A 14,969-nucleotide genomic window follows, 5' to 3' on the forward strand; every position below is an offset into this window, starting at 1 on the left:
TACTCGAGTCTCCCGCCTGCCGCTCTCTCGCGATCTCCTCATCCTTCATTTTGAAGGCTTCTTTCACTCGGATGTACCCTTCGGCTCGAGCCAACAGGTCAGCAAAATTTATGGGGTACTTCTTTTTCAGGGAGAATAAAAGGTTGTTCTTCTGAAGACCACCTTTCAGGGCGGCCATCGCTATCGATTGGTCTAAGTTTCGGACCTCTAATGCGGCGATGTTGAAACGGTTGATGTAGGCCCGAATGGACTCTCCCTCCCTCTGCTTGATGTTGATGAGGGACTCTGAATCCTTCCAGGGATACCGGCTGCTAACAAAATGAGCCACAAACTGGTGGCTCATCTGATCAAAGAAAAAGATGGTACCCGACTTCAGTGTCGAGTACTAGTTTCTCGCCGCTCCCTTCAAGGTGGATGGGAAGGCTCGGCATAGAATGGCATCGGGCACGCCATGAAGCAGCATCATTATCCGAAAGGCCTCCAGGTGGTCAACTGGGTCCGAAGTCCCGTCGTAGCTTTCGAACTGAGGGAGCTTGAAGTTCGACGGGATTGGTTCCTGCATGATCATCTGAGAAAAAGGGAGGTCAGTACAAATGTCCTCACCATAAGTGGGGGGAGAGTGGCGGAGTTCTTCGATCCACCGATTCATCTCCTGGAGCCTCCGGTCCAGGAAATCTTCTCAACTATGAGTCTCGAGGGTCTTCTGGCAGAATGGAGGCAGAGATCTTCCGGGGGTGGAATGTGGTCCGATAGAGGGCTCTCCACCCTTGGATTCATCTTTTCGGGAAAGACAGGGCGGCTGGCCCAAGTGGCCCATCCCACCATCGGATTTTGGAGTTCTGGCGATGCTCTTTCAGGTCGCACTGATGCCTGCGGCTGCTGCTACTGTTGTATGGCCTGCACAGCTTCAGTGAGGCCTCTGACCTGCTGCACCAGTAGGTCAAATTGCTCCACGCCAACCGTCGCTGCCGGAGGAGGGGGTAGAGGCTGGGAGACTGGAGGTGAGGTCGAAGCCTGAGATCTAACCGCGGAGGCCGTGGATCACCGTGTGGATGCTTTGCGGGGAGGCATCGGGCGAAGATCAAGTGGGGGAAGGAGGAGTGGATGTCGGAAAAGATGACCAGAGGTGGTCCTGCTGAGCACTCCATTAAGAATAAGGGTGCTGCGAAGACACACCCCTTCCTCTAGCGCCAATCCTGTTGGTGCAAAAATTTGCCTGCGCCGGAGAAGCTGGAGTCGAGGGAGTCGCGATCGCCATCGGGACCTGCAAAAGAAGTCTAAACCGGAGTTGGGGTTGCTCCAGCAAGACCCTCTGATGCTCAAGTCAGTTCTCTGCCTCAACAAGAATGGAGTGCTCGAACGAAAATTTTAGTAGAATTTTGGGATAGAAAATAGAGCTTAGAGAATAACGTATCTGGGGTCCCCTTTTTATAGGCGGAGGGGGCAACAGACTGATAGCGACGTTTGTAACCGTCTGGTAGTGGGCTGCCCGGGGTCAGGAGGAGTTTGTTGCGAAGAGTAGTGGAGTGGAATCGTGGCTATCACCAGGACATGCCACGTGGAGTCTGTTACGGGGAGTGGAGCGGCATCCGTTGTCGTGACTTGCCAGAGGATGGAGGATCCGCGCGGTATCCATCGCAGGAAGTGGAGCAGGATCGTGGCCATTATTGTGCTCTGCCAGGGAGTGATGGAGCCATGCGGAATTCATCGCAGAAAGTGGAGTAGAGTCGTGGCCGTTACTATGGCCTGCCAGGGGGTCCAAGCCTGTCGACCGAAGTTCGATTGAAGTCCGATCTCTGTAGAAGCCCGGACGGGGATCATTTGTCGAGGAGTCTCGGCCAAGGCCGCTCATGGTAGGAACTTGAAGTAGTTTGTTTGCAGCGGTAACTCAGAGTGGGTCGCTTGCAACAAGAGCTTGAAGTCCGACTCCCATAGGAGTCCGGACGAAGTCTTCCTGTAGTCGAAGTCAGGGATAAAGTCCGACTCTCATAGGAGTCCGGACGAAGTCTACCTGTAATTGAAGTCAGGGGGAGAAGTCTGGCTCCCGTAGGAGTCCGAACGAGGCCTACCTGTGATTGAAGTCGTGGGCGGAGTCCGGCTCTCGTAGGAGTCGGACGAGGTCTACCTGCAGTCAGAGTCGGGGATGAGGTCCAGCTCCCGTAGGAGTTCGGACGAGGCCTACCTGCAATTGGAGTTGGGGGTGAAGTCTGGCTCCCGTAGAGTCTGGGCGAAGTCTACCTGTAAGTGAAGCCGTGGGCGGAGTCCGGCTCCCTAGGAGTCCGGATGAGGTCTGCCTGCGGCCGGAGTCAGGGATGAGGTCCGGCTCCCGTAGGAGTCCGGGCGGAGTCTTCCCGCAGCCAGAGTTGGGGATGAGATCCGGCTCCCGTAGGAGTCCGGGCGAAGTCTACCTGCAATTGAAGTTGAGGGTGAAGTCTGGCTCCCGTAGGAGTCCGGACGAAGTCTACCTATAAGTGAAGCCGTGGGCGGAGTCCGGCTCCCGTAGGAGTCCGGACGAGGTCTGCCTGCAGTCGGAGTCAGGGACGAGTTTCGACTCCCGTAGGAGTCCGGGTGGAGTCTTCCCGCAACCAAAACTGGGGACGAGATCCGACTCCCGTAGGAGTCCGGGCGAAGTCTTTCCGCAGTCGGTGTTGGGGATGAGATCCGGCTCCCGTAGGAGTCCGGGTGAAGTCTACCTGCAATTGGAGTTGGGGGCGAAGCCTGGCTCCCGTAGGAGTCCAGACGAAGTCTATCTGTAATTGAAACCGTGGGTGGAGTCCGGCTCCCGTAGGAGTCCGGATGAAGTCTGCCTGCGGCCGGAGTCGGGGATGAGGTCTGACTCCCGTAGGAGTTTGGGCAGAGTCTTCCCACAACCAGAGTTGGAGACGAGATCCGGCTCCCGTAGGAGTCCGGGCGAAGTCTTCCCGCAGTCGGAGTTGGGGACGAGATCCGTCTCCCGTAGGAGTCTGGGCGAAGTCTACATGCGATTGAAGTTGGGGGCGAAGCCTGGCTCCCGTAGGAGTCCGGACGAAGTCTACCTGTAATTGAAGCCGTGGGCGGAGTCCGGCTCCCATAGGAGTCTAGGTGGAGTCTTCCCGCAGCTGGAGTTGGGGATGAGATCCGACTCCCGTAGGAGTCCGGGCGAAGTCTACCTGCAATTAGAGTTGGGGCGAAGTCCGCTCCCGTAGGAGTCCGGATGGAGTCTACCTGTAATTGAAGCCGTGGGCGAAGTCTGGCTCCCGTAGGAGTCGGGACGAAGTCTGCTTGTAGCCAGAGTCAGGGATGAGGTCCGGCTCCCGTAGGAGTCTGGGCGAAGTCTACCTGCAATTGAAGTTGAGGGTGAAGTCCGGCTCCCGTAGGGGTCCGGACGAAGTCTACCTGTAATTGAAGCCGTGGGTGGAGTCCGGCTCCCGTAGGAGTCCGGGCAGAGTCTTTCCGCAGCCGGAGTTGGGGACGAGATCCGGCTCCCGTAGGAGTCTGAGCGAAGTCTACTTGCAATTGGAGTTGGGGGCGAAGCCTGGCTCCCGTAGGAGTCCAGACGAAGTCTACCTGTAATTGAAGCCGTGGGCGGAGTCCGACTCCCGTAGGAGTCCAGACGAAGTCTGCCTGCGGCCGGAGTCGGGGATGAAGTCCGGCTCCCGTAGGAGTCCGGGCGGAGTCTTCCCGCAGCCGGAGTTGTGGATGAGATCCAGCTCCCGTAGGAGTCCATCTGTCGTGAAGAATCTGGTCGATGCTGGTGGGGGTTTATCCATCGGCAGAACTTGAGAATGCTGCGGAGGCTCAGCCGCCAGAGAGGTTTGAATAGACATCGCTGGAGGTCGGAAGTCGGTTGGATCCCCGGAGGGTCACTCCTGGCGCGAACTTCGGCTGGGGGGTATTTTATACCCAACAGGAGCATATAGAGAAATTGATTAAATCTAACTAAATATTGAATTAGATTAAATCAGAATTTCTCTAAAACTAATACAATAGTTGTACATGGTCAAGTCCATATCTTTGATTAGACCAAATAGATTTTGATTATGGCTCAGTGGTTGAACCTAAATCATTAGGTTGGTTAAATCGAAACTAATTAACCAATTGATGTCTAAGATAAGTTTGACATTTCGATCGGTGGTTTTTAATTGGGAGCAGTTTATCTGGATATTTTGATGGTGTCTAAGGCAAGCTTAGCATACCTTCCTATCGATCTCACTTACCTATCCAATTTGATGGATTATGTCTTGATTAGACCACTAAGTGATTCGAGTTGACCCATGCCATTAAGGTTGATTAGTATGACTGATCTAGGTGTCATTTCAACCAACATGATCCTAATCCAATTCAATGACTTGGTGAAGTCAGTGGGAGGATTGTAGTTTACTGATTGATCTCTTCTCTTCTTTTAATTTATAAATTAAATTCTTTAAATTATTAAGTTCCTAAAATGAGATAGTTATGGTAATAATTAAATCATAGCCTCCCATTAAGTTGGTAATAATGGGTCCATTAGTATGATGATCATTGGATGCCCAAAGACTTGGAGCTCATCTGCCATTGGAATTATCATTTATAATATGATGACTCAGTCAAGTCTCTCTAGCAAGTAGTCAAATTGGCTACTAAAGTCGGGGCTGATCATTTGGTAGTTGGATTCCTAAGTATGATCTTGTTAATGGTTGGACCTAATCAGGGCTTGCAGAGAAGACCAAAGTCAACTGAAAAGTTACCTGGAGCAAAATTAATTACTAGAAATTATTTACTTGGGGCAAAATTAATTACTAGAAAAGTTACCTGGGACAAAGTTACCTTGGGCTCGTGTGCAGTTTGTGTGGATTTTAGTACCTGCTAAGAAATTAGAGTAATTCCTCGGATTAGAGGTAGAGGCTACCAATTCGACTAAAATAGTGGGAGAACCTTTAGACTAAAGTCCAAGTCTTTAGGTTTAATCAATTCATAAACATAGAGGTCTTATATTTTCTTTTCAATTATGGCTAGATGTCCATTGCTCCGTTCACTATTTGACAATGATTTATTTATAGGACCCAACTTCGATAGTTGGTATCAAAAATTACAAATAGTTCTAGAGCACGATTGGATCCTATATATAATTATGGATCTAGCACCTGATGTTTTTGCATCCAACACACATGATGCGATCAAAAATGCTTATCAAAAGTGGCCAAATGATCATATCACTATGTGGTGTTTTTGAGAGCAATAAAAAATATGAATTTAGTTATAAATTTGATGATGCTCAATGGGAGAAAATTCTTTAAATATTGAAGGAGTTCTTTTGCACCTCTGAAGATGTATCTTCAGTGGGACAATAATCTTTTGAGAAAGAAAAGAAAAAGAAAGTGCAAAAGAGTCGTGCTTAGGCTGAGGAGTCCGAACTGACAAAAGTGTCTAAGTTTCACCTAGTCTGATAGAGTCCTTTGATCCAAATAGGCTAAGGAAGAGAAATCAGCAAAGGATTACTGGACGAGGCACTTATATGATAACACCTTGTGATTTCTCTAACTGTGATACTACTATCTGAGTATTGGATATCGAAAGTCTATGTAAATTGTTGCAATGACTTTAGGTTAGTAGAAAGATTGGAAACAACAAAAGATTCCTAAATGTTGGAGCTGAAAGCCATATTTTGTTGGGTTTCAGTGATACAGCGGAGTATAGTTTTCAAAAATTCTTTTACATGCATTCAATTATTGAAAATAAATTTTAACAATTAAAACATGACTACCGAAATACAAACTCTAGGAACTCTTTGATGATTACAATTAAACAATTCTAGCATGCAGATTAACGAGAGATTAGAAGTTATATACCAAACATGAAGATGAGGATCTGGTAATAGAGTGATCTCCATAAGGCTTCAAAATAAAAACCCTCTAATGGTGATCCACACGGGACAGATCAAGGTCCTTCCTAATTTGACATAGTGCTGTAGCCATCTTCATAACTTCACTGCCTGTATGCCTTCGAAACCTCCACTAGGACCACACTAGAGACCTTTTACCAAAAGGATCTCATCACATAAATCAAATTCAGATGTCCAACACTTGAACAATCTAAACTTTAGGACAAGCAACAATTGCTTTCCATTTCTCTCTTAATTTCCTTTCTAATTTTTCTCTTCTTTTTCTTGTCTTTTTCTTTTTAGATTTTTTCCCTTCTTTTCTCACATAATCCCTTGCCTAAAGCCCTTAGGATTGGACACCATGTCACATATGGAGCACCCCTTAAATGTAGAAAGAAGGGGCACCACAAAAAAATCCCAAGGGGTGCCAACTCTTGGCGTCCCATACTTTCTACATGGTGAAATAATTTTCCGCATAGAAACCAAAGGGGAAAATAGTTAGGCATGAAAAAAGAAGAGTTTCACAGATAGAAGGACTCCTTCTCTATACATAAGAACCAAGGCATCATCTGATGGTGCGTGGGAAAAGGAAAAATGCATGAAACCAAGAGTCTTGAACAAGGACTCTTCCTTCTTTCAATGCACAAACAAAATGGGCATCCCATAATTTTTGGCATGTGATTTCCTTCATAAAGAAGGACTCTTCCTTGTCTTCTCTATCCACACATCCCAAGGCACCATCTAATGGTGCAAGAAACAAAGGATAGCATGGAATATGGAAGAAAATTTAAGAGGAGTAAACCAAAAGGACTCCTCCTTCTTAACACCAAAATAAATGGGGCAGGGCCTTTTTATTTCTTGCGTGTGGTGGCGTAGAGGAGGTTTATTCCAGATGAAACACTTTCAAGTGGATTGGTTAGCCAAATTAGGAAACCAAAAGATTAAACCTAATCCTATTAGGTCAAGGCATCAAACTTAGGGTTAGTACAAATACCTTTGCACCAAACTAAATTGAAAACTTGGGTTAATTCATGTGCTAGCAATTTAATTAACTCATAAAATTTATAATAAATCTAAATAGATTAGATCAAGATTAAATCCCTATTATATGTAATCTATTGGGTTCCATATCTAGCCAGTAGTGGATTCAAACTCATGACCTAATCCAATTAGGTCAGCCTAAAGACATCAATTAATCAGAACACTTTCTAATTAATTCTCAAATTAAACTCTTTTAATTTTTGTAAGTCTGCAAGTCAAGATTGACGTCTAGCAATGTATCATGACTACCCAGAAGATATGAAATTTGATGAAAATATCAAAATTATCCTTTCGTGGTGAGTTACTATGCAATTCAATTCTTCAATTATATAATATCCCAAACAGGCCATGGATATGGAATCATGTCAAGCCCAAATATCTATCCATATGTATCTCGATCAGATGATGATGACTCGATTGATGAACAAATAGAAATCTTTTCTACTATTTATCCCTACTCTGGCCAGAGACTCTCAGAGTCATCATCCTATGAGATCATATAGGATGTTCTCTCCTCCTATAAGGAGTGATCAATTCTATATTGACTACTCACAACCTCCATGCATACTTCACCAAATCCAGAATATCTAACACACATCTCAAAGTGGCATGTTAGGAAATAAACCAAAGTAAGGATCCATATACATAAGGTACCATAGTGATCTCAGGTCAAAGGATCACTTGCACCACTCCCACTGGAGAACCATCTGTTGACATACTGTAAGGCTCTATCAGATGTTCTTCCTATGGATCAGTTTAGTGAACTCATTCTTTAATAAGCACCTACATCTTTGTATTAGTATCACCACATAAGTGATTGTGAGATCGATCACTCTCTCCATCAAGAGTATACATAGAATGTACAAGTCTTATCGACATCATCGATCTCCGACTCGATGATCCAACGACTAAAAATATTTTATATTGAGACTATCAAGATTTTAGGTCTTACTGGCATGATCTCATCATGATCATAAAATTATTTTCCTAATCTATGGAGTTTATCATAATCATAAAATATAATGTAGCAAATAATAAAATACAATACCTCATAAAATAATCAATATCATGCAAATGAGCAGGAAGATAACATAAAAAAGTGCCTATCGCATCACCCATGTGATTGGATTATAGGGCACTATTCTTTCAATCTCCCACTTGCACTAAAGCCAATCGCCCCAGTACTTGATGCTCATGCAATCAAGGTAGCGAACACACTACTGCTGTGTAAAATCTTAGTGAACTGGTCCAATATGCTGTTCTTTATAGCAACTCATTTTATGATCTAATCATGAATGAGGTGAAAGTGCCATAGGATGTGCATGGGTTTCTGATGAGACCTCACCCAACTTAGTGATGAACCCTTTCATCAGGCGACTTTCCTTACCAATCTTTACTAACAGCAATTAGCTGAGTCAAATATAGTTTGCTATATAGAACTCTTCCAATTCACTGCTTCTCTAGTACTTCTTAAGTACTTTACAAACACTTCTCACAATTTTCAAAAAATTATATCATGGATCTGGCTAAAATCAATGATTATGCACAAGGCATAAACCACATCAGGCTTAGTACATTGAATATATGGATAAGTAAACTCTTTTATACCCATCCATGTTGAATCTCTTCAACATAAAATCTATGTACCTAGATTGAGATAAGCTTAGCATCCACTTAGATCTATCTCTATAAATACCAAGTATATCAAATACTTTACCCAAATCTTTTCAAAGAAAATTTTTGTGATAAGCATATCTTTGATCGACTGCAACATCGGGATAACCTTCTCAATATATTATATGTCATCTACATACAACCAAAAAGTTCGTGGAACTCTCACTTATCTTCCTACACACACATAGTTCATTCATATTTTGACAATGTTAAATATTTTGACTATCTCATCAAAAATAGAAGTACCAACTCTTCGATGCCTGCTTTAATCCATAAATAGATTTGCCCTCCCACTAGAGACAAACTCTCTAGATGGTGAGCGGCTATAGCAAGCAATATCTGGATGGATATTCCTATTAGCAATCTATTGGGTCATACCCATAGGTGCTTCAACCAAAGTCCATACTTGGTTGAGGTACAGGGAGTCCATTTCAGATTTCATGGCTTCAAACCATCTGTCAGAGTCTCTACTCATGACTGTTTCTGAATAGATCAAGAAACATCATTCGCAATGATGTGTGGCATATTATCATTCTCAATGATAAACCCATATCTTGAGTGGTACATTACACACTCTTATTTACTTTCGAAGAGGAGGTGTGTGTCATGGCAGTGCCTCATCAATGGGCACATCTGGTTGAGTACCAACTTGTGGACACTCCATAAATTATGATGGAATAGTTTATAGGTCTTAAACTTCTCAAGTTCAACTATCCTCCCACTGTCTCCTTCTTAAATAAATTTTTTTTTTCCAAAAAGTGGTATACCTACTGACAAAACACCTTTTGTCTGTTAGAGTAGTAGAAGTAGTATCATATACTCTAAGGATAACCTATAAACTTATACAAACCTGATCTAGCATAAAACTTATATATATCAACTCTTTTCACATAAGCTGAGCAACCTATCTTTTTTTCTTTTTCATATCTCATGTGGAGTGCTAGTAACAGATTTTGACGGTATCTAATTTAGAACACATGCAATAATTTTTAGGACATATCCCCAAAATGAGATAATAAAATCTGCGAAGCATATTAAGGAACACACCATATCTCATATGGGATGTCCATCTTTGAGTCAAGATATTATTAACCTTCAAACATCCATATATATAAGGCCTAATAGTTCACTCACCCTATTCTCATGTCCAGTAAATGGGATCTTGATTATTTTATCCATGAGATAAGATTTACAAGTTCTATATGATTCAAAAATTTATACAGATCAAAGAACTCTTCTTTGTATTACTTATTAATCTTTGACTCACAAAAATGGCTAAGTTGGCAATGCCAGAAATATGTGACCATCACATATTCTTTTCTTGTTCTCATCTACATGAAGAACAACATGATTGAGTAAGAGAAACATGAGACTATTATCATAAATTCATAGTCATAATTTTCAGAAAGAGAGCAACTTTTGCTCTTTATATTAATTTCAAAATCATGCTACAATAACAAAAGAATTAAAATAATATTTTTGATAAATTTAAGCATATAATAGCAGTCTATTAGTTTCTAAATATTGCTAAATAGTTATATATATAAGTAGGTTCCTTCAGCCTTAGCTTGGATGGACTATCCATTAACGACAAAAGGCATGAAGTCACCTCTCTTCAGCTTTATAGGTCCAGCAATGCTTTGCATAAGTGAGACCTATATGAGGTATCACATATCCAAAAATCAAAAGCTGAAGCACTCAATGATAAATTAGTTTGTATCATATACAAACCATTAGCAGATATAATTTTTGCATCCTGCTACTGCTTCACACTTGCAAGACAACTTTTACAATTTTCTTTCAATGCTCACATTGTTGTAATGAAAATTGATACCCTTGGTGAAGATATTATTCACCTTTCTTCTCTTGGGAGATGTTAAAGAAGGAATCTAGAAAAGTTAGCAGGATCAAATCTTAGATTAACTCACCATCTATGATATTGACTTAATCGCATAATTAAGTTAATCAGGATATACTTGACAATCATACTGTCACCCCACCATATCTCATATGTGGTTATTCCTTTTTTATCTCCAATCAGATCAAAATTAGGAGAATAAGAGACTATCTCCTAAATGAGAACTATTCTCATGTTCCTTAACCAGTCCATGAAGTTTGGTCAATTTAAAAGGCATCAAATATACCATGTAGTGATATTGAAGATGCAGATGAATAAGAATATAAAAGGACTACTCATGATGACATGCACAATTTAGACAAGATCTTTTATCTAATTATGTCTCTCACTATTTTAGCAAATTTCATAGCCCTCAAGTATGAAAAATGAGAAAGCCTATCAATAAGTTCTTTAATGGGGTTGAGATCTCAATTTCTCATAAAAAACTTTGTGGATAGCACAACAAGCTCCTATGAGTTCAAAGGTAGGTAACTCTTTACCAATTGCATCTCATACAACTCTCAACATAACGTTTGCCTCTAAAATACTTATAGCTTTGTGAATAGCACAATAAATTATAGTATTTTAGTTAAGTCATATCCTTCAATCCTATATGGTTATATCTGAATAATACTATCCTTATAGATAGTACAACAAGGCAGTACTATCAAAATATACCATAAATATTACTAAATCAACATCATATCAATCTCTATAGCAAGGTTTGTGGATAGCACAATAAAATCACTACAATTTTTGATATACTCTATTGACTTAGTATGAGCTAAATACCATTAGCTTCATTATGCATCGAAAAATATCACATCAATCTTCACAATAAGCCTTGTGGATAGCACAACAAGCCTACTATAGTTCTTGATAAAATACTGGCTTGGCATGAAGGAAGGCATGGGTAGTGTTCTTAACACTTCGTCATTATGACTTAATATAATTTAAATGAGAGACTTAGGTCTCATGCACATCCAATATATATACAAATACATCATATGCAATTTTAATTCTAACTACCAGCATGTAAGAGCATATAAAGAGAATCAAATGGTTATAGACTTTTGAAAAAATTCATTCGAGCCACAAGATGGTATACGGGTCAAACCCTAGGTGCATCATAGATGGAACCATCTCATGGTCAATCTTAATGCGCCTCCACTCTCCAAATGCATGGTAGTCCAGTCTTCATCTCCATGAAGATTTTTGTGAATGCTCGATCTTTATCTGAAAATAAAAAAAATAATTTTTATCTATTTTTAAATAAATTTTTTTTTATAATTTTATATCAATATGTAAAAGTCCTAATCAATGGTTGGAAACATACAAAAGAAAGGCATAGTCGAAAATACAATGCATCAAGGGCACCCAGCCCCTATTGCAACTATGCAGATACATTTATATAATCAGCCAACATGAAGGCATTCATGCATACATCCATCACATAGATATACCATAATCCATAACCACTCATCATGTATTTTATAATAATTATAAATCATGATAAAAAGCTTCTCATATTATTCTAATTGTGATATCATTTTTGAACATGTCAATGGAGATATTTAAATATATAGGCATAAGACCCGTCTAGAATTTTTGATTCAGATTCAACTATTAATCCAATTTTAAGTCAATCAATTGTCATCCTTTTGAGTTGAGTTGATCAATTTTTAGATTGACCCTAATCCAATTAGATTAGCAAAGATTCAGTCAATCATGACTCAAGTCCTAACAAATTAGGTCAATGACAATTCGATCAATCTTAATTAAACATAATTTTTAATCAAATTAGAATTATGAATTTGATTTAATCTATAATCATAAATTTTAATCACATTAGATCAATGAATTATAGTTAAAACAAATTAATTGATAAAAATTCTAATCCATGTCTGAAGCATCATTTCCATGATCAAAAAAATTTTTTCGGTCCCACACATACCTAGGGCAATAATCATAATGGAAAACCCATAATGATGAATGCCCAATTCCATGGTGGTTGGCCCTTGGATCTTGGATGAATGCATCATATGCAAGAACCCTAATTCTTGGCAATATACATCCAATGTATCATTCCAAGTCTGTGCACATCACATGCACTGAATTAACAATTCTATAGAAAATCAGATCATAGGATCTAACCTAAACTTATCTCACAAGTCTAACACAGAATCTCATATCCAAGTTCGATTATGGACTAATAACATTTTGTTGGAATTTGAGGTTTAGAGCATGCATGTGTGCTTTAAAATTTTATTTTCTAAATACCATAGTAAAATACTAGATTAAAATACTTTTAATTTGAATCATGCATACATAAAAATATAAAATTATAAAGATCTAGTTCACATGCTGAAATTGACATATGCTGAAATTCGGATTGTGATCAAATCGCATACCTGTTTCGCAATCTCTTTCTTCAAATCTGGATCTAGAAGAGAAGATATTTTTTTCTAACTGTAAAAGTATCTGACCTCTATGGGTATCCACTCAAGATCAGCCTGGAACAATCCTCTTCAAGTAAAATTTTCTTCTCTAAGAAAATTCAGCCTGGATCGCGATCAACACTTGATCTCTTTTCTTGATCTTCTTCTTCTCTTCTTCTCTTGCCATTCTCCTCTTGAATTATGTTGCTACCAGTAGGTAGAAACCAACAAACAAAAGGTACCCAATAGCCTTGGGCATGGAACAAGATGGGATGCCCAAAGATGAAGGACGTTAGACATCCAAGGGAGAAGAGAAAAGGAGAAGAAGAGAGGGCATGGGAGGTCTCCTTTAGAGTGTGTGGGGTGCTGGTTTGATGCTCTAGGGACCTTAGGAGAGGTCTCTTTAAATAGGCATGTAGATTGAATCCTATTTAATCTCGTAATATAAGTCCTACTTACATTGGGTTTCCTAATAACTTAAGTTATTTAACTTACATTAGAAATCCTATTAGGTGCCAACTCTTGGAGCCCTTGCACCCATTATTTCACATCCTCTTTTGCACCCAAGGGACATCCCATATGAGATCTTTAAGCCCTCTAATTATGGGACATGCCCAACTTGATCAAATCAAGATGACGCCCAAGAATAACTATCAAAAAAATTAATTAGGGACTTGCACCCTTAATTCATATGATCCAAAATCTTAGATACCCAATAATTAGAGTCCAATGAATCTAATTCATTTAATTTTTTAATAGATAATTAAATTTAAATTATTTTATCAAATAAAAAATCTCAACATAAAGAAGAAATTGGGTCCAACCATATGCTAGCAAGATTATCTTGAACCCAATCGGGTTTCTTTAAACCCAATTGACACTTCATAAGTTCAATTGCTTATTCCAGACCTAATCCCTTTATTGTGTGACTCCATAAGTTTAATTCTATCTGGTAGTGAGATATATAATGATCTCTGTCAAAGTATCATTGAAACTCTTTTCAAAGGATCAAAATATTTTTACTCTAACTCATCAAGAATTATCGATCCAGAACAACCCTAATGAGCTCTCACAATCCACTAATGACACCTAGTAGTATGTAGTGGTAATCCAGTAGAATTGAAAAGAACCTCTAGATGTAGTTAACGTGTGATTCAGTCCCTCTATTGTGAGTCAGACTAGATGGCAGGTCATAGATAAATCGTCAAACCTCAACATCAGTCATATGATAGATTTGATCAGCTCAAGTCCAAATGTGATACCTATGAAAACTCTTTTCTATCAATCACACTACGTAGCCATAGATTCTCAGATTTAGCCTCTCAAATTTCATAGGACTACTCCTTTATACCAAGATCGATAGATCTCATCTTGATGCACACTCTACTCCTATAGTGGACCAACTATCATCAATATCCACTATAATGACTCATTGAGACTCATGTTTATGTATCAATCAAACTCCAGTAGCCTCACTACGAGCAGCAGTGCCATCTCATATCAAAGGATCAGTCACACAATTGCAGCATCGAGACGATCACTGATGATCGAGTAGAAATTCAAATGATCTCCCATATGGTCATGCTCAATACTAGTTGTTCTCTAACAACTATCCATACTCATCATCCAATATCTCTATACTATAGACTAGAGACCTATCTATCTTGAAGAAAATGATTTGTGCATCAGTCTATCCAGATCGATCACTATCCTCATGATAATCTTATAATCGAAAGTCTTTAAAAATTAAATATATGTCTCTAATTCTCAACACTTTGAGAATATGTATCAAAAATTAATTTCATAGACGATTCAAGGACACACCATACTTGAATAAAAAATATGATAGATTCGATTAGCTCAAGTCCAAATATGATTCTTATAGAAACTCTTTTCCATCAATCACACTACTGTGACCACAGATTTTTGGACTTAGCCTCTTAAATTTTATGGGACTATTCTTTTCTACCAAGGTCGATAGATCCCATCTTGATGCACATCCTACTCCTACAGTGGACCAACTGTCACCAATATCCACTACAAGGGCTCATTAAGACCCATATTTATGTGTCAATCAAAC

This window comes from Elaeis guineensis, chromosome 4, assembly GCF_000442705.2.
Source record: "Elaeis guineensis isolate ETL-2024a chromosome 4, EG11, whole genome shotgun sequence".
In the NCBI taxonomy this organism is placed as follows: Eukaryota; Viridiplantae; Streptophyta; class Magnoliopsida; order Arecales; family Arecaceae; genus Elaeis; species Elaeis guineensis.